At 36.6% G+C, this 22,070-nt stretch overlaps 1 pseudogene; it reads right to left on the bottom strand.

Annotated features, from left to right (window-relative positions):
• Nucleotides 1-1,135: 1,135 nt before the first annotated feature.
• LOC139438368 (protein FAN-like) lies at nucleotides 1,136-3,407 on the bottom strand (annotated as a pseudogene).
• Between the last annotated feature and the right edge of the window lie 18,663 nt (nucleotides 3,408-22,070).

Genomic DNA, 22,070 nt, shown 5'->3' with positions numbered 1-22,070 from the left:
CTAGTCCATGTGCAGTGCTGATGGGTGCAGGGAGTGCTGTGCCATGCAGGGGTTGCCACGCAGGGGTTTCCCCGCATGGGGGAGCCCCATGTGCAGGGAGTGCACCCTGTGCAAAGAGCCGCCCAGCTTGAAAGAGAGTTCAGCCTGCCCAGGAATGGCGCCGCTGACACAACAAGATGATGCAACAAAAAAGATACACAGATTCCCGTGCCGCTAACAACAACAGAAGTGGACAAAGAAGAACATGAAGCAAATGGACACAGAAAGAAGACAACTGGGGGGGGGAGGGAGAGAAATAAAAAATAAAATAAAATAAATTAAATTTAATTTAAAAAATAAAGAAGTTGTGGGTTACAAATCAATAATGCATAGTATACAGGATTAAGCATTTACGTATTTTATACACTGTAATTTTTCTTAAAGTATTTTATCTTTTTAAAAATTTTCCCTCCCTGCCCTGAGGTGTCCTCATCTGTCTGCTCTTCTTCTTTAGGAGGCACCAGGAACTCAACCCAGACCTCCCATGTGGGAAGCAAGTTCCCAAACTCTTGAGCCACTTCCACTCCTCCAAAATTAATTTAAATGTACATAGTATATTTAGACTTTTCTACATTAAATAATTTTAATATAGAAAAGATGAGTGCTAAGAGCTATACTGAAATGCAAACTGTTCATATACCTGGAAAGCACTGATTTAAGAACTGCTAATCCTTCCCCAGGCTCTCTGAAACTACAGATTGTAGTAAGTAACCTGTCCTTGAAAACAGGCACACACCCAAAAGCCCAGGGGGCAGCAGTTGGAGTCGATTAGAAAGACAAGAAAAATTATTCAAAATACTGCGCATGCTCTTAGAAATTTGAAGTTATTCAGTATCTCTGTCACCCAAAGCTGTCTTTTGATGACCATCATCCTAGGGAATGATCCTCTGTTTTTTCCCCTAACACTGCAATAGCTTTATTGCCTTACAAATGGCATCTAATAGCTTTCAATGAAGACACCATGATTTAGGAAGTTCAGAAACACCTGTTTTCCTAGTGGTAAAGTTCTAATTGTGATTACACATTCACCAGTTCATTTAAAAGTCTATTTTGAAAAATAGAGTTCATTTTAATTTCTAGGAGGAAAAAAAGGCACTTAATACTGCAATTTCCAGGACATAATTTGCCTGTCTTCCCCTCCTGGGATGCTGCTGCCCACTGTTCATTCATCCCTGTGAATGACAGAGCACCTTTATGACCCTGTATTCTCTCACTGATTTTTGCTCCAAGGAGGTCCCAAATGAGCAGTTCACCAGACTGACTTCTGGTAACACTTTATTTCAGTCCCAGATAAAGCATCTCTGTGGCTCCTCTGATGTCAGAAAAGAGATGAGCATCTCTGTCTGCATGTTCCTGATGTTCAGTCATCCTCTCCTGTGCCGAGGATGTGGTGGCTGTCTGGGCTGAAAGCAGTATTCAGTACAGTCCCTGAATAGCATTATATCCAGTGCAGTCATGAGATCCCACATATTAACTGTATCTTCTCTGGTGCCCGAAACCAGCAGTGTGCTGGCAGCATTTAAACTGATTTTATATATACTGACATCATGTTCCATCTCAGTCAGCAAGTCAAACTGGTGTCTTTTGGTGCCTGGCATGTCCACAGGAACACTAGACCACACCTTCACTATAGAATCCCACGATGCAGAAAATAACCTGTTGTCATGCCAACAGATCTTACTAACAGCATCATCATGGCCCATTAATGTGTCTTGGCATCTTCCAAATGCTATGGAATAAAATAGACATTATTATCTCATGAAGACTTATGGCATGTTATCTCCTGAAAAAAGTAAACATGATGATAAAGCCATATTCAGAAATGATATACTTCTTTGTAGCACTTTTGATTCTTTGGAAGACGTTTTCAAAGTAGAGTCTTGTGATGTTTTAAAGACTGAAGACCCATTGCAAGAGACTGTGATTCCAGTAACCACCTCTTTATGGATTTTACAGTGCTTATGTAACTGCAGTTTGGTAATATTACTCCAGGTGAGTTTTCAGTCAGGTCTTTAAAACACTCTTCACCTGGGAGACTGGGGAATCTGCTCCAGAAACATTATTACTGGAGGTCTGAGACACTTTTAAACTTTGGGTTGATCCTTTGAGGATGTGGTGTCATGAATAGCTGTTTTGGTGTTTACCCAAATTCCAAGACTTGGGCCAGCATGGCTACTTCCTCATCAGGACCCTTCATGCTGTTCAAGTCCACACCTCCTTCATAGGTCAGGGGGTGAAATACATCAGGGGCCCCAACAGCATCACTCCTTTTTGTTTGCAGCCAAATATGAGATTGATCCACTCATGGAGATGCTCAGACACATAATTGCTCTCCAATGCCTCTTTACTCTTCTGGAGAAAATCCTCAGGACTTGATGCCCAATGGGAAACTTCTACATCATCCACCATTTTCCCTCCTGGTCTCTTTCCAAAATCCAGTTTCAGACGATTGACTAAAAAGCCAACATCATCACCATAGAATTTTGGAGTCAACTCTTTAAAATCAGTTGCACCATCCAAACAGTTTTTCCAAGTTTCTGCAATACTGTTGAATGTTCTATCTGCACTATCAAATCTACCATTCTGAAGGCATAGCATATACTCAGATGCAATCCAAACAAGATAAAACAGCACATACCCTGGAGAAGAATAGTAACTTCCATACCTGAATTTTGGCTCTGGCATTTCCCTGTACCTGTCAGTAATTTTCCCAGCCTTTCCATGTTTGGTGCCCCAAGTGGTTTACTAAGATCACAGAAGTTTCCTGAATTTGACCTATCTAATTCTGAACTGTAATTATTATTTATTATTCATGGAAACATGGGATACTAGGAGAGGTTGTTGCAGCTCTGGTCAGCCAAGTTGATGTACAGGAGGTACTGGGTCAGCCAAGTTGTTGATGTGCAGGAGGTTCTGGTAGTTGGCAAGAAGATCTGCTGCCACTGGAGTATGTAACTATGGCAATGTGCTCAGCCATGAGGTGCTCTAGATTCGGGACAATATAAAGATAGAGATATATCTATTTTGATGTTCACAGAACTTCAGGTGGATGTCGGAACACAGATCATCTTCTGTGCAAAATACTTCCAAACCCAAAGGCATAAGACCGTGTTGCCTTTTGTAAATGTGAAGGACACCCTGAAGAGTTATCTGCACCACAGGTTTCAGGTACCTGCTGAGAGACTGGAAATATAGGTTTGCGTGGTGATGCACACATGTCCTGGCCTGGTCACCAGAGGTGTCATCATTTCCACTTTACATCCCATGTGCAGCTTTTCAGAAACACTTTGCAATATGTTTTTGTCAAGTGATGTCCTAGCCAAATGTGACTTCAAAATAGTGGCTATCATGGCAGTTTAGTGCCCCAGTTTGTCATATTGGATTATGTTTGTGAACTGGTCTGTCTGAAGTTTCACATTTACTTAATTAAATTATAATTAGGGCTTTGACCGGGCCACATCAGTAGGGCACTGATAAAAGACATGAAAAAAAAAAGAGTGTTAGAGTTTTGATGTTAGAGTTTTGATGCTGGAGTTTTTGAACTGGAGCCATGGGCATTAAGCACACAGAGGAGCTTGGTCATGAGGAAAGAGAAACAAACTTTTCACCTGATAGTCTAAGCTGACCTGGTGGAGATAACAGAGGAGCAGAGCCTGGAGAGAAGCAAGACCCAGGAAGAGAGGAACCCAGGAAGCCTGAGCCCTGGCAGCCATTGGCAGCTGTCTTGCCCCAACACATGGAAATACGCTTGGGTTAGGGAAGTAACTTATGCTTTATGTCCTGATAACGCTAAGCGTCTACCCCAAATAAATAACCTTTATAAAAGCCAACAGATTTCTGGTAAATAGCATGAAGATGCTCCTAACTGTAAAGAAGTTGAATTTGTAGCTACTGTTCCTCAGGAAAGGATTTTTCCTGGCCAAGATAGATTCATTGGATGATTCTAACAAATACATAAAGACTTAAAGAAGAAATGACATCAGTGCTCTACAATCTTTTATACAGAATCATTTCCTGAGGATAATATTCCCCAATAACAAACCCTAGGGGTAGAAAAGTAAACTACCAAAATATCTTTCACAAACATACATACAAAAATTCTTAAATATAACTTGAATCCAGTAACAAATACAATGTTTTCCTGGGCCATTATTTGAAAATCAATGTTTTCCTAATATTGACTGTCTAAATAAGAAAAACTAATAAGATTATAGTAATTGATATTTGACATGAATTCCCTGTAGTAACTTTCAGCAAACTAGGAATACAAGAAAACTTCCTCAAAATAATAAAGATCATCTACAAAAATTTTTACAACTAAAATCATATTTAATGTTTAAAGATTGAACTTTAATTTTTCTTTTTTCTTTTTCTTTTTATTTTTTAAGATTTATTTATTTATTTAATTCGTCCCCCTCCCCCGGTTGTCTGTTCTCTGTGTATATTTGCTGCTGCGTCTTGTTTCTTTGTCCGCTTCTGTTGTCAACGGCACAGTGGGTGGTGCCATTCCTGGGCAGGCTGCACTTTCTTTCATGCTGGGCGGCTCTTCTTATGGGGTGCACTCCTTGTGCGTGGGGTTCCCCTATGTGGGGGACACCCCTGCGTGGCAGGGCACTCCTTGCGCGCATCAGCACTGCGCATGGGCCAGCTCCACATGGGTCAAGGAGGCCCGGGGTTTGAACCGCGGACCTCCCATGTGGTAGACGGATGCCCTATCGACTGGGCCAAGTCCGTTTCCCTAATTTTTCTCTTTAATTAAACCAGTAAAAAGAATACATTGGGATATGGGGAGGGGGGGAAGGGGAGAACAGATCTTGTTGTGAATTGGTAGAGAGGACAGAAGTACACAGCAAGATTTGCAGGTTCCTCTAGGTAGAGTGATTTGACTTGTGGAGTTACTGTTATTAAACTATTAATTACTTCTCCCCTTGTTAATGCTAATGGGAGGGGCCCCAGCTTTTATTGGTTACCCCACTAAGGTTAGGGCCAGTGGTGAGACCTTTTGTATGGGGTTATCCAGGACCAATGGGGAGGCCTGCTTGGAATTAAGGAAAAGGATGTCCAAACACACCTAGTCATTGAGCAAAATCATAAAACACAATAAAACCCTGACAGATAGTAAAAATAACTAGAAACATCCCCATTCACATAGGACATGATTTCGATATAAATTTCTCAAAGAATCTACACAAAAAATAGCCTTCTGGAACAAATAACTTTTGCAAGTGCTCAGGATTCAGTGAAACCACTCAATCATCAGACTTATTTCAATGTTCTAGCAAGGGAAAAATGAGGGTAAAACTTTTTTAAAATATTACAATTAAACACTTTATTAAAGGCAAATGAAATACAAAGATAAATATGTAAATGCAATAGGAACAGAATCTGTAGGTTGAAAACTAAAATATTTTTGACAGAACGTATCAAATATCTAAGTTCAGATATGTATATTTGTGGAGTGCAAGAAATAATATACCAAAGGTGAATTTTTACATTAACCTATGCATTCACCAGAATCCCAGTTAAAACACCAACAGTCTTTTTGTAATATAAGCCAATTGGTTTTAAAGTTTACATAGCCAAGTCAAGAAACTAAGGTAGCCAAAATGATTTTCAAAATGAATAACAAATATGGATGAATCACACTATATTAGGACTTACTCTAAGGTATGCTTTTATGGTACAGTGACAGATAAAAAGTTCAATGGATTTATGCAGAGAGTTCTACAAATCCGTACACTCATGGCCACTTGATGTTTGACAATGATATAAAGGCTAGTCAATTGAAAAAGAACGATACTTTTGAAAAACTGATGTGAGAATGTTTGGGCATCCATAAGCCAAAATAGAACTTCTACCTAAAACAATACCGGTACACAAAAAAATCTCTAATCATGATTGTAAAACTATAAAATTTTTAGAACAAAACAAAGAAGAAATTCTTTGTGAATAGGGTTAAGCAAAGTGATCTTAGAAATTATACCAACAGCAAAAAAACAAGAAGGAAAAAATAATACATTGGTGGTCATTAAAATAAAAACTGAAAGAAAAGAACAAGGTTTAAATTGGGGAAAAATATTTACAAATTATATATTTAATGAAGAACTTGTATCCAGAACATATTCAGAACTCTTAAAATGCCAGAGGAATAAAATAAAAAATGTACAGACACTTCTTCAAAAGGATAAAAGATTGCAAATAAGCACATGAAAAGGTGTCCAGCAGCACTAGCCATTATAGAAATGCAAGTTTAAACTAACATGAGAAACCATGGCTAAAATAAATTTGACAATACCAAAATATGACAGGGATGTGTAACAACTGGAACTCTCCCACAAGGCTGTTAATTAGGAAATTTTGTCAGTTTCTAATAACATCAATCCATCATATGAACCCAGGAGTCCACTTCTAGGTATTTATATGAGAGCAAGGAAAATTTATGCTCAGGTACAGACTAGTATTTATATATTTATAGTCACTCTATAGTACTCTATAATCACCAAAACCTGCAAACAACTCCTGTGACCTTTAATATCAGAAAGCACAAACCAACAGTGGAACATACTACTACTAGGCAATAAAAAGGAATAAACTGGGAGAGCAGTAGCTCAGTGGTTGCATGTTTGTTTTCCATGTATGAGATTCCTGGTTCAATCTCTAATACAGTCTGAAAAATCAGGAATAAGCTATTCATATAGGCAAAAACATAGGTGAATCTTTAAGTCAGTATTTTTATGGTTTTATTATTATTTTTTTTTACTTTTAAAGATGCTTTAGATTACACACATATTGCATAAAAATATAGGAACTTCATTTGTTTAATAAACAAGTTTACTTCAAATTCACAAAAGGAAAAGGAAAAAAAGAATTTGAAGCCTTGATACAAATACTGGGGCTTTTGAAAAAGAATGGAACATTAGTATCTAAAGGAGAACCTACTACTAAGGAATGGAGGTAATGGCATAATATTGATTATGAGGAAGGAAGGCATCAATATATTGGGAAATTTATAGTGAGGGTTTAGAGTACTGATATAATATAGTGAATCCTCACAAAATAAATGGCCAGAATTGATACAATCTTGGACAAATTTAATAAGACATAGGAGTTCTTGCATAATGTTGGGTAACATCTTGTGAAAACTGTGGGACACTGGTATAATAATAGAACAGATTCCATGAAGATAGGAGGGGCATTTTAATATTTGGTAATTCATGATGAATATTGGGAAACTTCTCATGGGAAACATCTGATGGGAAATGGGATATAAGGAATCAAATGGGGATGGTAACTTTGGGAAAATTTTATGAGGTATACAGGCACTAATAAAACATAGGAAACTTCTGAAGAATGGTGATATTGGTAACATATGGAGAAATTTCTGAAATGCCTAATAAAGAAGAAAAACTTATAAAATGGTAAATTTCCAGTGAAGAATTGAGATTCTGCTGTAACACAGGGAAACTCCTAATAATGAATCAGGACACTGAAACAATATTAAGAACTTCCATATGAGACACTGGTATAATATGGCAAAACATCTGAAAATAATGGTTGTACTGTTATAATATCAGGGATATTCTGAAAATAAATAAGATCACTGTATTCTTGTAACCCTATGAAAAACTTACTAAGGATGGAGACATTCTCACAACATTTAAAAACATCTGATGAAAATATGGCAATTATATGATGAGAAAAATTCATATGAGGAATGGTCAACCTGGAGTAATATTGGGAAAATTCTGATGAACACAGGCTTCCTTTTAAAACAGAAAAGTTTCATTAGGAATGTTATTTCTGATATCACTTGCAAAACATTTCAGTGAGAATGTATTCACTGGTATCATATGGATAAATACATTGATGAATGGGTATAATACCAGGAAAACTTGAAGTGGAATGGCAGCACTGATAGCATGTGGGTTAACTTCTGATGGAGGAAGGGGAAATATTGCAATATTTGACAAGTTTTGAAGAGGAGTATGGAACTGTTAACAAATAGAGAAACTCCTGATGAGGAATGGGGGTATTCATATAGTACAGGGAAATTTTCAATAAGAAGTTTCTCAAAGAAATGGGGATACTGGTAAAATATGAGAAAATTCTGATGGTCATGGGGAAAAGATGATACATTGGAAAGCTCCTGAAGATGAATAAGAACACTGGTATCATATGGACAAAAATCTTAAGGAAATGGGCACACCAGTATAATATTTGGAATCTTCTATCAAGGAAATGGTGGACTGCCTTAATGTGGAGAAACATCTAAGTAGTATCTGGGAAATGGTAAATATGAAAAAACTTCTAATGAGAAATGGATGTAAAGTTGTGCTGACTGTATAATTCTGCCTGGGATTGGGAGTTCAGAAGACAAGACACTTTTGATGCAGACTAAGAACTGGTATAATATGCAGAAAGTTTGATGAGGAATGGGAGTCTTGGTATAACATTGGCAATCTTCTGAAGAGGAATGGAGGCATTAGAGTATTACAGGAAAGATTTGATGAGAAAGGGGTATAATATTAAGAAATATCTGAAGAGGAATATGGGTACTGGTATCATATGGAGCACTTCAGTTGATCAAGGAGGTAATGGTAAAATACTGGAAAACATGATGAAGAATGAGGCCATATACATAAAATAAGAAGAAGCTCCAATGAGGAATCCATGTAACTGTATTATAAAGAGGAATTTCTGATACTGAAATATCACATTGTAAAAATTCCAGTGAGGAATGAGAGCACTGCAGTTATATCCAGAACTACTGGGGATGGATGAAAACATAATAGTATAAGTTGAGGGGATGGTAGACAAGGACAGGGAGCAGAGGTATGATATGAGGAACTCTGAAGATGAATGGGAGCACTACAGCTTTAGTGGGAAACTGAACTGAAAGCATATTCAGAAATATCTTATGAAAATGGCTGCAGTGAAATAATATGGGGAAACAGCTGATGAAACTTGGAGTAACTGTAATCACATATAGACATTTATAAAGAGGAAAAGAAACACTGATATAATATTAAAATATCTTGCCATGGTAGTGATAGACTCGTACCAAAATTCATATGCAGGGAGGGCTCCATCTGATTTATCTCTCCTGCTTATATATCACGTATTTTTGGATTTCGTCAAGGGCTGTGGTTAAAGTTAAATTTCCCAAGGATGTTTTGTCTTGGAACAAGAAACCTTGTCTCTAGACTCACATCCTATCCAGTGGCAGAAAGGGCAAGAGGAAGCCATTTTCAAACTTCAACTGAAAGGAGATAGCTTGTGCAGAGAAAAGCAAGGACAGAGCTATTTTTGCTCTGAAGCAAGAACAGATGAGCTTTAATAAATCATTTAACCATGCCCCTGCCGAGGTGGTGGAACTAATCCCCACAACATCTCAAAGAGGAATGGAGAAACTAGTATATCATTGTGAATTTTTTTATGAGGAATGGCAGCATTGGGGTGCATATGTTGAGGAATGGGGTTTTCGGCATAATATTAGTAATGTTAGTAATGTCCTATAGAGTAATAGAAGCACGACAGTCATGTTAGGAAGTTTTGGTGAAGAATGGGAACAATTCTGAGAGGGATGATAGTCATGGGAACTGATAGGATGTGGGGCACTGTTATGATATTAATGAAGTTGCAATGGGATTGGAAGCAGTACTATGATACTGGGAAATTTCTAAAATGGAATCAGAGCACTGATATACTATTAGGAAGATTCTTATGAGGAATGGGGCTGGTTAAATATTAAGAACGTCCTGGGGGAATTGAGCCCCTAGTATTACATTGGGAAATGAGGATTGGGGTCACATATAATATGGGATGGTTCTGATAAGGAACGGGGACTCTGGATTAATAAAACAATCTTCTTATGAGGAGTGGTAGCACTGTGTAGTACTGGTAAATTTCCTGTGAGGAGTGGTGGCTGTAGGTAATAATATTGAGGAACTTCTGATGAATTATGTGGACCATAGAATAATATTGGGAAACTTGATGAAAACTGAGTCTCATCAAAACTGCTAATATCTGGAACTTACAGTGAAGTTTGTGGGTACTGGTATATTTGGAAACATCCTATGAGAAATAAGGTTCTAGCATAGTATTTGAAAACTTCTAATGAGGATTTGGTGGTGGAATAATAAGGGGAATAAATGAGGAATAAGTCAGAAGTCCATTTCTCAAGCCAGGCCACATGTTCAACAAATTTATACAGGCATTCTCTTTTAAGGCACAGTAGTTATAATTTCTCAGATTTCAATTGAACATAAAACTAATTTTTTATTCACAATATTGATTATATTTAAGTGTATATCATGTTTATCCTTAAAGAGCTCTAAATAATTAATTTTTACTAATTTTTGTCTCATTTCATTATTTACATATGTTTCTTTTTCTAAGTATATTTTGATCACCTCAGGATTTTAATTACTTATTTTTTCCAGCCAAAACAACTTTCCCTCCCACCATCTTCACATGATAAAATGCAAACATATTTCAACATCCTCGTGAATTGCCACTAACACCATATTTATTACTTGACCCTACTTCTACTAGGTTATACATCTACTAGTGATGTCTTGTATTCCTTTATGTGACAATATTTTATTTAGTGATTTGCATAATAACACAAGTTCTTGAAGATTAAAAATATCTCTGTCATCTTCTATGTGGTTGTCAGTAGATGAATGAGTAAATTACAATAAGATAGTTATGCATATGGAAAATGTGACATAATATCAAGGTTTAAAGCAGGGAATACAAATGTACACGATTATTACTACTAAATAAAATGTGTATACATATAAAATTTAATGCTAACTGGTATGGAATCAAAACAATTAAAAATTAAATATCATGAGTAATTTGTTCTTGAAGTTTTATTTTATGTAGTTCTGCTATTTTTATACCTATTTGGCATTTTCTGACTTCATATTTATGCATTTCTTTGTATGAACTACTCCTTTACATTCATTAAAGTCACCCTCTGAAAATGAGCAGCAACTGAGTTCAAGTCTCTCCAACATGGAAGGGCAACAAGCTGAAGCTCTGAAGTCCTGTGTGATTATAGATCATACATACAAATACATAAATACAGATTTGAATGTTCATGAATATTCTTTGTGGCTGTATAGACAGGTCAGAAAAATCTTTACATTATTTGAAATTCCTTGGTCAAGTGTTTTTAAAAAGTCTCCTGGGAAATTGGGTGGTTTTTTTAAACACATATTTTTATCTCTAGAAAATAGAGTTATTAATGAGCTTACAAAGAAAATTTTAAGAGTGAGAAGAAATAAATTTGCATTTATTCCAGGAGTAAAGTTGCTCCTGTGATGGTCTAGCCTGATTTTAAAGTCTTGCTAGTCTCAGTGAGATTTTCTTCTAGGTTTGTGCTGTGGAAATTCCCTGTGGTAGTTTGATGGTAGTCCAACCTAAAAAGGGATCTGGGCTCCACAGTTCCAGCACAAACCCCATCTTCTAGCTCTGAAGCCGGATTCCAAGGAAAGAAAAATGGATCAAAGTCATGACGTCCTCTTCGTTTTTCCTCAGTAAAGGACCTTACACTGGGCATGGGTGACAAGTTGTCAAGCAAGGTTTGGGATTGTTAAGGAAAAAATTAAATGTCCTAGAAAATGAGACTGAAAACCTACAGGGCATATTTACCAAATTACTCCTAGATGTTAGGCCTGAATGAAAGATGGCCTTGATCCATATTAAATGTCTGAGAATTACTTGAAGAATAGATACTAGGGAGAGTCTTGTCAAATCTAATAGATTTATTTAAATATTTAATGTAAATAAGTCTTAAGGAATTATATGAGTGATTTAATAACAGACAGAAAATTTTGCTTTATAACATTAACACTTTGGTTTCTATAGTAATCACTAGTTCTTACCACTTCTTTCTTTAACCATCATTCAGACATTATGACTACAGCTTTTATTCTCTTTCCTAAATGATCACTCTCTCTCTCCCTCTTTCTCTCTCTCTCCCTGACTCTCTCTCCCCACCAGCTCTACCTATCTCTATCTCATCTCTCTTCATCCCCCTTGCTAAACTCCTGAGTAACACAATGAAGTATTATAGTTATGACACTTTTGAGAGCATATTACCATTTGAGGACCTGATCTTTTCTTTCCATTTTACATATTCTTACATTACCTCCATGTCACAGACTCCTAATCCAGCTTCTTTACGGAGGGTAGGCTCCACTGGAACCTCATTTTCTATAAGTTAAATTTTTATTTCTTTCAGTTTCTATAAAAATAAAATATTAAAAGTGTCCTTATAATTTTTTGGAAATTTGTCCTAAGTTGCTGTAGTTGAATAGTATGTTATCAAAGCTGATAGATTTTAAAACAGTATTATTTTATAGTATTTTGTTTTCTATATTTTGACCTATTTCAAAAATAAAAATTGTACTGATACTTGATTGTAATTGAATTTTATATACCAATATATTTTGCATCAATGTGAATTTTGAGATATTGATTTCAAATCCAGGAATAGAATCTTTCTGTATGTATGTTCACTGTTTGTTTTTTTTAAAGATTTATTTTATTTATTTCCCTCCCCTTCCCCCCCCCACCATTTCTGCCCTCTGTGTCCATTTGCTATGTGTTCTTCTGCTTCCACTTGCATTATCAGGCAGCATTGGGAAACTGAGTCTATTTTTGTTGCATCATTGATGTGTCAGCTCTCCATGTGTGCCGCACCACTCCTGGGTGGGCTGCACTTTTTTCACATGGGGCAGCTCTCCTTGTGGGGCACACACTTTGGGTGTGGGGTGCCCCTATGCAGGGGTGGCCCTGTGTAGCATGGCACTCCTTGCTTGTGGCAGCTCTGTGCATGGGCCAGCTCACCACACAGGGCAGGAGGCCCTGGGGATCGAACCCTGGACCCTCCATATAGTAGACCAATGCTCTATCAGTTGAGCCACACTGCTTCTCTCTATATGTTCACCTTTAGCATTCCATATATTTCCATAATTTAATCAGAAATGCTTCAGTTCATTTATATTAATTTCATTCTTAATATCGTCCACTTCCTGCTCTATTGATCAATAAAAATGGAGTATGTCAAATTATTTCATTTCACTATTTTCTATTATTCCCTGCATTTTATTATCTTCCTCAACAAGCGTGACATACTCCCACTTACCTCATAAATTCACAGATACATGTATGTTTACTGAAAATTTATTATTCAATAATATATGCTTGACCTCTTTGTCTTTTGAAATTTAATATTCAATAATATACACTTTATCTCTGCCTTCTGATATTTATTATACCATAATATACATTTAACCTCTTTATCTTCTTTCTTGCCTCAATATCTAATGTGCCTATTATCCAGATTGCAACATTTACTTTTTTCTTATATGTTTTTTAAAGTCCACTGACATATACAATGCTTTTTTTACTTTTTGATAGATGATATTTACATGTTTCATGCAAATTGCTACAGTAAAATTTTGTTTATATTTCATTCTGAAAAGTATAGCTAGCTGTTAGTACTTTTGCAAATAGTGTTGCTATATTGGCTTTTAATTGTGTGATTCATTATTCCAAAAATTATTTGCTCTTACTTTTGTTTACTTATTTTTCAGAAACTTTCTTATTGATTTTCCTCTATTGTTTTTGGTTTGAGGTCACTTTTGATGTTTTCCTGCCTGTTAAAATCACGTTCTATTAAAATTTTCATTTAAAATGACAAATCTGTTATTGTCAACTTCAAATTTGGAATTTTCTCTGTGTATGCTACCAAATTATTTTAATTACATAAAGTGAGAACAATTTTTGCATTAACCTGTATGTAGAGAAGTGCCATCATAGACATTTCTGGCTAAGGCTAGAGATTAATGCCTGATACACATGGACACATTTATAGAGACCTTCCAAAGCATCAATAAAATGCTAGTAGGTTCTTATAATTTGTTCTGGAAGTCCTCTAATTATTTAAAGATTAATACACTTCATATCTGTTCCTTTTTGCTATTTGTTAACTTGTCATTTAAAAGTTCTATGATTAAAAAAGTAACCTCCATTGACTACAATAAAAATTAAAACAGTGAAGATTAAATTCTTTGTTTTAAAGGTTTATTTATTTATTTCTCTCCCCTTCCCGCCCCCTACCCCCTGCCCCAGTTGTCTGTTCTCTGTGTCCATTTGCTGTGTGTTCTTCTTTGTCCACTTCTGTTGTTGTCAGCAGCACGGGAATCTGTGTTTCTTTTTGTTGCGTCATCTTGTGTCAGCTCTCTGTGTGTGCGGCATCATTCCTGGGCAGGCTGCACTTTCTTTCATGCTGGGTGGCTCTCCTTACAGGGCACACCTCTTGCGCGTAGGGCTCCCCTACGCAGGGACGCCCCAGCGTGTCACAGCACTCCTTGCGCACATCAGTACTGCACATGGGCCAGCTCCACACGGGTCAAGGAGATCCAGGGTTTGAACCAGGGACCTCCCATGTGGTAGACAGACGCCCTAACCACTGAGCCAAGTCCACTACCCAAGATTAAATTTTATATTGGGGTCCACTTACAGTATCTGAATGATGAAAACTGAATTAATTTGATTTCTATGTTCCAGCAACCAGCATTTTTTGCAATGTAGTGATCACTCTAAATAATTAAACATAGAGGAATAGCTGCAGCACACAAGTAATCTGTGCCTTGTAGATTTAATGACACCTTGTTTTAACTGGATAATATCTGAAATATTTAGTGCAAGTCAGTTCATTTGAAAGCATTATCAACTACAAAATTAAGTAATAATATATTTTTTGCTTTCATTCCAACTTAACAAAAAGTCTTACAGGGGTAGGGTACTTGGCCCAATGGATAGGGTATCTGCCTAACACATGGGAGGTCCATGATTCAAACCCCGGGCCTCCTTGACCTGTGTGGTGCTGGCCCATGTGCAGTGCTGATGTGCGCGAGAAGTGCCCTGCCATGCAGGGGTGTACCCTGCATAGGGAAGCCCCATGCACAAAGAGTGGGCCCATAAGGAGAGCCACCCAGCATGAAAGTGCAACCTGCCCAGGGATGGTGCCGCACACACAGAGAGCTGACACAACAAGATGATGCAACAAAAAGAAACACAGATTCCTGTGCTGCTGATAAGGATAGAAGAGATCACAGAAGAACACACAGTGAATGGACACAGAAAGCAGACAACTGGGGGAAAGGGGAGAGAATTTTTTAAAAAATTCTTTAAAAAATAAGTCTTACATTTACATGTGAGTGTATCTATATCTGCGTGTGAGTGCTTGAAAATAAGTGCATTGTACTTACTGACTTTTTACATTTGGGATAAAAATGAGGATGTGGGGGTTTAAAATAACTGTTAGGTATATTGATTTTTACATATCATTATTGAGAACATTGATTTTCATATATTCTTACCCGGAAGAGATAAGAAAATTAAACATAACTATATTTTTCATTCATGTCACTTCTTAGAGATAGAAGGAATAAAATTGCCCAACTCCCTCTATCTTAGAAAATTCTGCTAAAATGAATGACATGTCATGCTTCTTTCTCTTTCTTGGTTCTCTTAAGAAAAGGGATTCCCTACCTAGCATGGAGAGAGGGAATTAGACCATGGTGACAGAAGCTATTCTTTTTGGGATACATACCACCAGAGCACTAAGGGGCATCTTATTCTTGATTTTTTTTATTGGCTTATTTGGTGACTGTCCTTGGAAAATCTCTCCTCATTACACTGATCTTTATGGATCACAGTCTCCACTCACTCATGTATTTCTTCCTCAACAATGTCTCTTTCAGTGAAATATTAACCACAACCTGTGCTGTTCCCAAGATACTGGCAGGATTCCTTTCAGAAAGGAATAGAATCTCATTTAGTGAATGCTTCATCCAGTCCTATTTCTACTTCCTGTCTGGATGCGGTGAGTTTATCCTTTTTGCTGTCATGTCCTATGACTGCTATGTGGCAATCTGCAGTCCCCTTCAGTACCCTATGATTACAACCAGCTCACTCTTTGTCCATCTTGTCATCTTTTCCTGGGTTGGTGGTTTTTTCCTCATCTTCCCACCCACCATCCTTAAAGCAACACTGCCATATTGTGGCCCCAATGTGGTTGATCACTTTTTCTGTGACCACAGTGCTCCCCTCCTCCATTTGGCCTGTGCTGACATATGTGCCATTGAGCTAATGGATTTCCTCAGTTCCCTTGTCCTGCTCATCAGCTCCCTCTCACTCACAGTGGTCTCCTAAAGTTCATGTCATCTCTACCATTCTGAAGATTCCCTCAGGACAAGGACAATGCAAAGCCTTTGCCACACAGACCTCTCATTTCACCATGGTCTCCATGGGCTATGGAATCCCATCTTCATTTATGTGTCCCTCACAGAAGAGCAGCCTCCATCTGAACAAGATCCTCTTTATCCTCTCCAGTGTCATCACACCTCTCCTGAATCCCTTCATCTTCAGTCTACAGAATGAATCCATGAAAAATGCACTGAAGGACACCTTGTCCAAGTACCAGGAATTCTTTAAGAGAATGAGATCCAAGTAATGGAATGTCTGAGAATCATTGCAACCATGGGAAATCTCAGTCCTACTAAGGCTTACAGTCCACAATTTGATAATGTAAATTTGAGATTACTATACTATGTACTTACTTTATTTCCAATCATAAATAATAGATTAAATGGATTACTGTACCTATGATGTTTTACCAAAAGAATACTAAAAGAAACTATCCTCCCACCCCTGAGATATTCAATAAATACAATGTAGAAGCTTGGGTCAAAGCTCTTAGTCCTTGTTATGCTGAGTCCCCTGTTCCCATCTTATCTTTATTCCTGTCTCTTTCTTAAATTCTGCAGTGCCTCCCATTGAGTTCGAGTCTTTCTTTGTCTCTTACAACAGTTTTGCATTTAAAGTCTATTTTGTCTGGTACTTACATAGCTCAACCTGCCCATTTTGATTACTGTTTGCATGTAAATTAATTTCCCAGCCACTGACCTGCAACCTGTTTGTGCCCTGGGTCTAACTTGAGTTTATTCTCAACGGAATATACATGGATCATATTTCCTTATCCATTCTGCAATTGTGTCTCATTTGATTGGAGAGCTTAATCCATTAACAATGTTTTTATTGTAAACGTAGTACTTAATTTAGTCATTTTTTTCTTTAGCCTTATATGTGTCATATTTTACTTTATTTTTTTATCCTTTTAGTTACTCTAACCAATCATCTTCCTTTCTACACTCTACTGCAACCCTCTATCTCTTTTTTCTTCCTTTCAACCTGTAGAAGTGCCTTTAGTATTTCTTCTCCCCTCCCCCCAAGATGACTCTCTCATCTGTTTATTCATTAGTTTTGCTTGTTGTTCTTGCTCATTGTCTGCCCATTGTCTGTTTTTTTTTTCTTTTGGAGGACCTGGGAACTTAACCCAGGATGTGGGAGGCAGGAACTCAACTGTTTGAGCCACAACTGCTCCCCCACTTTAGTATTTCTTGAAGGACATCATTCTTGTTGATAAATTCTCTCAAAAAAAGCAGGAGGAAATACACAATGTAGAAACAACTAATCAAGGATGTTCAAAGAAACGTCCTTAATTAACTCAGTAAAATAAAGGAAGAGATAAAGGATAACAAGAAAATCCTTGGGGAACATACAGAAGAACTTGTAAACATATGTAAAAAGATAACAGAGCTCACAGTGATGAAAGACATAATGCAAGAAATTAAAAATACACTAGAAGCATGTAACAGCAGATTTGAACAGGAAAAGGAAAGAAATAGTGACTTCGAAAGTGGGACACCTGGAATTGTGTTGATAGAAAAGACAGACAAATATTGGAAAAATTTCAGCAGGGACTCAGGAAATTGACTGACAAAATTAAACCACAAACATCTATTATGGGCAATCCAGAGGGAGAAGAGAAGGGAAAGTGGGGCAGCAGGAGTGTATCAGGAAATAACCATTGAAAATTATTCAGTAATTGTATCCTAACAATCACTGAAATTTATTAGGGACATGGATATACATGCCCAGAAAGCACAATATACTCAAAACCCAATGAATCCTAGCAGACCTATTCTGAGACACATACTTATCAGATTGCAAAAGCTCAAACAGAATTCTGAAAGCACATAAGATCCATCACATATGAAAGAGGACCCCTATCTCATACCACATAAAAAAGTAATATATAAACAAATAAATGTAAAATCCAGGACTATAAAATAAATCTCCTAGAAGAAAATACAGTAGAGCATCTTTGGGATCTTGCATTGAGCAATGGTTTCTTGAACTTTAAAGCCAAACCATAAGCAAGAAAAGAAATTAAAAAAAGAAAGTGGGGAACCTCCTGAAATTTAATTAAAAATTTTGTGCATCAAAAGACTTTGTCATGAAATTGAAAAAACAAACTCAATGGGAGAGAATATTTGGAAACCACTTATCCATTAATGTTTTAATATCCAGAATACATAAAGAAATCCTACAACTCTACAATAAAAAGAGAAAAAGGGTAGAGACTTCAACAGACATCTTTCCAAAGAGGATATATATTTCCCTAAAAAGCACATGAAAAAATGCACAACATCACTAGCTACTAGGGAAATGAAATTAAAAGTGACAATGAGATATCATTTCACACCTACTAGAATGGCAATTAGTAGAATAAAAAGGGAAACTACAAGTTTTAGAGAAGTTGTGGAGAAATAGGAACACTCATTCATTGTTGGTGGCAATATAAAATGGTGTGGCTGCTGTGGAACAGGGTTTGATAATTCCTCAGGATGGTAAATAGAGAATTACCACATGATCTGATAATTGTACTACTAGGAATATACTCAGAAGAATTGAAATTAGGAACTCAAACAGATATTTGCATACTGATGTTCATAGAGAGGTTATTCATAATTGCAGAATTACCAAAAGTTGGAAACAAACTCCATGTCCATCAACAGATGAATGGATAAACAAAATATGGAATATGTATATACAATGGATTATTATTCAGCCAAGTCAAGGAATGACATCCTAAAGCATGCTAAACATGAATTAACCTTGAGGACATTACGCTGACTGAAAAAAAGCCAGAAAGAAAAGGACAAATATTGTATTATCTCTCTTGTTATGAATCAATTATAATAAGCAAACTCATAGAGTTAGAATGTAGAATATAGGCTATAAGGGGTTAGATTTTGGTTAGAGAATGGGGACTTGATGCTTAATCTGTAAGAAAATTGTATTTAGGATTATTAAAAGAATTTGGAAATGGATGGTGGTAATGGTAGCCCATTATCTTGAATGTAATTAACCACCAAATTATATAGGTGAATGTAGTTTAAAAAGGGAAAACTTTAGGTCACATATATTTCTAGAATCATAATTTGAAGATAAACCATAAGACTTTGTAACAGTGAACCCTTTTGTAGAGATGGATTATAGTAAATAGTACAAGTTTGAAAGACTGTTCTTTCATGAATTATAACAAAGATATTATGCTAATACAATATGTTAAAATTAAGTGGAATGTGGAAAAACATTTATTGAATATAAACTATAGATCATAGCTAATAGTACTATTTTAATAAGGTTTTATCAATTGTAACAGAGGTAATTAAGCGGACTTGGCCCAGTGGTTAGGGCATCCGTCTACCACATGGGAGGTCTGTGGTTCAAACCCCGGGCCTCCTTGACCCATATGGAGCTGGCCCATGTGCAGTGCTGATGCACGCAGGGAGTGCCCTGCCACGCAGGGGTGTCCCCGCATAGCGGAGCCCCACATGCAAAGAGTGCACCCCATAAGGAGAGCTGCCCAGCATGAAACAAAGTGCAGCCTGCCCAGGAATGGCGCCACCCACATGGAGAGCTGACACAAGATGACGCAACAAAAAGAAACACAGATTCCTGTGCCGCTGACAACAATAGAAGCGGACAAAGAAGATGACGTAGCAAATAGACACAGAGAACAGACAACCAGGGCCCAGCTCGGGGGGGGGGGGGCAATTACATAAATAAATAAATCTTTTAAAAACAGAGTATGATTACTAAAGAATATTATCATCAATTCTAACAAATGTTCTATACCAATGCTAGTGTTGGTGGTGGGCTGGTGTATGAGAATCCTGTATTTTATGTATAATTGGTCTGTAAACCCACAATTTCTCTCTTAAAAAACTGCATAGAATTCTTCCCAAATAATGTATTTATATATTGCCACTAATGTATTACTTTCACAACTTCCAAAGCAGTAATGGAGTTAACAGAGATGAATTCATAATTATGAATTAGGTTTAGTGTAGTCTCTGCTAAAAATCTTTTGGAAACTAACTTGATTCTGAGAAAAATTTGCAACACAATCAGGTAAACATCTAATTAAAACATTCTAACTTATAGTTTTATAACTGTTTAGTTGCAATTCTCAAAATAAATTTGTGTTTGGTTGTTGACAATACATGGAAATATTAATTTAAACAATTCTGCAAACAAATCTATTACTATAGGCAAGATGTAAATATCCATGGAAATGTAGTTAGGGGGAGACAAAGTGAAGGAAAGCTAATTTCCCTAAGGATTAATCGTGAAAAACTTTCAGCTCATGTAATGACAAGATAATCTTCCCAAATGTAAAGAGATCGTCACATTCTCACACTTAATAATAAGACAAAATTTTTAGAGGTTTAAACATTAAACATTAGACTTAGACTTTAAACACCGTTTCAGTCTGAGATGGTTTAACTGATTAAATAAACTAAATGAGTTATAAGCCCACTATGTTGTTGCTCTTCAACTTAAAAAGAGGGCAAGCTTGTGTACTGTATTTGTGACTTTGTGCATGTGTTTCTATTTGTTGTTTGTGTACAATTATGTTTGGAAGAGATATAAAAACTGGAGTCAAAATGAACGTTTGTACCTTTCAACATTGCAGACCAAATTGTGAAGTAAGATTCTGAGTCTCAGAACATAATGAAAATTTCTTAAAACTCAATATTTATTATATTAGTTCTTTTATTCCTGAACGTATTCTAAATTCCTTTTTGTTTAATTTGAAAATATCTTTGTGACATTATTTCCTTCTACCTTCTCCTGGGAAATTTCTTCTCTTGAATGTTACCTCCTATTCAACATGTTTCTCATTTTAAATCTAAGTGAATATAAACAAAATATGATCTAAATGTACTAGTATGTCTGTCCCTAATTTGGGGTACATCTAAAATGTATAAGCACCATATTGCCAACAATTTTCAACTATGCCCTGTTGAAATTTCTGCACATCATCAAAACATAAGGAAAAAATATTTTATTTATGGTTGAACTGATATATAGTTACCCTTTAATTCTTTATATAAACGTTGTAAGGTTCACAGTGCTTAATATTATCTAATGGATATCAATGAAAAAAGAAATTAACCAAAAAAGGATTTTGTATATCATGCCATCTGTTAGTAAACAATTAAACCTTACCCAAAGAGAAGCCTGAGTTTTGCTCTTGACTTCTGCAAGGTATTATCTAGGCCCTAGGATCTTGGCAGATAAAAGTGTCCTTGTTGACCTGTGGACCTTGATACAGAGAGGGGATAAAAATGTGACTTAGGTTAGTGGCATTGGGTTATATAGTATTAGTCAGCCTCTGAAGGGGCTGGTGGATGTAGGTTGAGATCAGCCATGCTTATATGATGGAACCCCATAAACTATGGACCCCAAGGCTCACATGAACTTCCATTTGTCTGCAATATGTGTTGTCACACATGAATGCATGGAAATAACACTCTCTTGTCTCCTTGCGGAGAGGATAACAGGAAGCTCTGTATTTGGTTCTTTTCCTGAACTCTGCCCTATGTGTTGCTTCCCTTGACTGACTTTAATCTGTATCTTATCCCAGTTAATAGAATATAACTTATAACTGAATATAACAGCTCTCAGTGAGTTCATGGAGTCCTTCTAGCAAGTCATGAAACATTGATGGTGCTCTTGGGGACTCTCAAACTTTCAATTTTTTTTTTTAAATGAGGTATCATATGGACTATTCCCTCTATGCAGTTAGCTTA

Source organism: Dasypus novemcinctus, chromosome Y (genome assembly GCF_030445035.2).
Source record: "Dasypus novemcinctus isolate mDasNov1 chromosome Y, mDasNov1.1.hap2, whole genome shotgun sequence".
Taxonomy (NCBI): Eukaryota; Metazoa; Chordata; class Mammalia; order Cingulata; family Dasypodidae; genus Dasypus; species Dasypus novemcinctus.
Note: the sequence above shows the minus strand (reverse complement) of the source record. Positions and strands in the feature narration are given on the sequence as shown.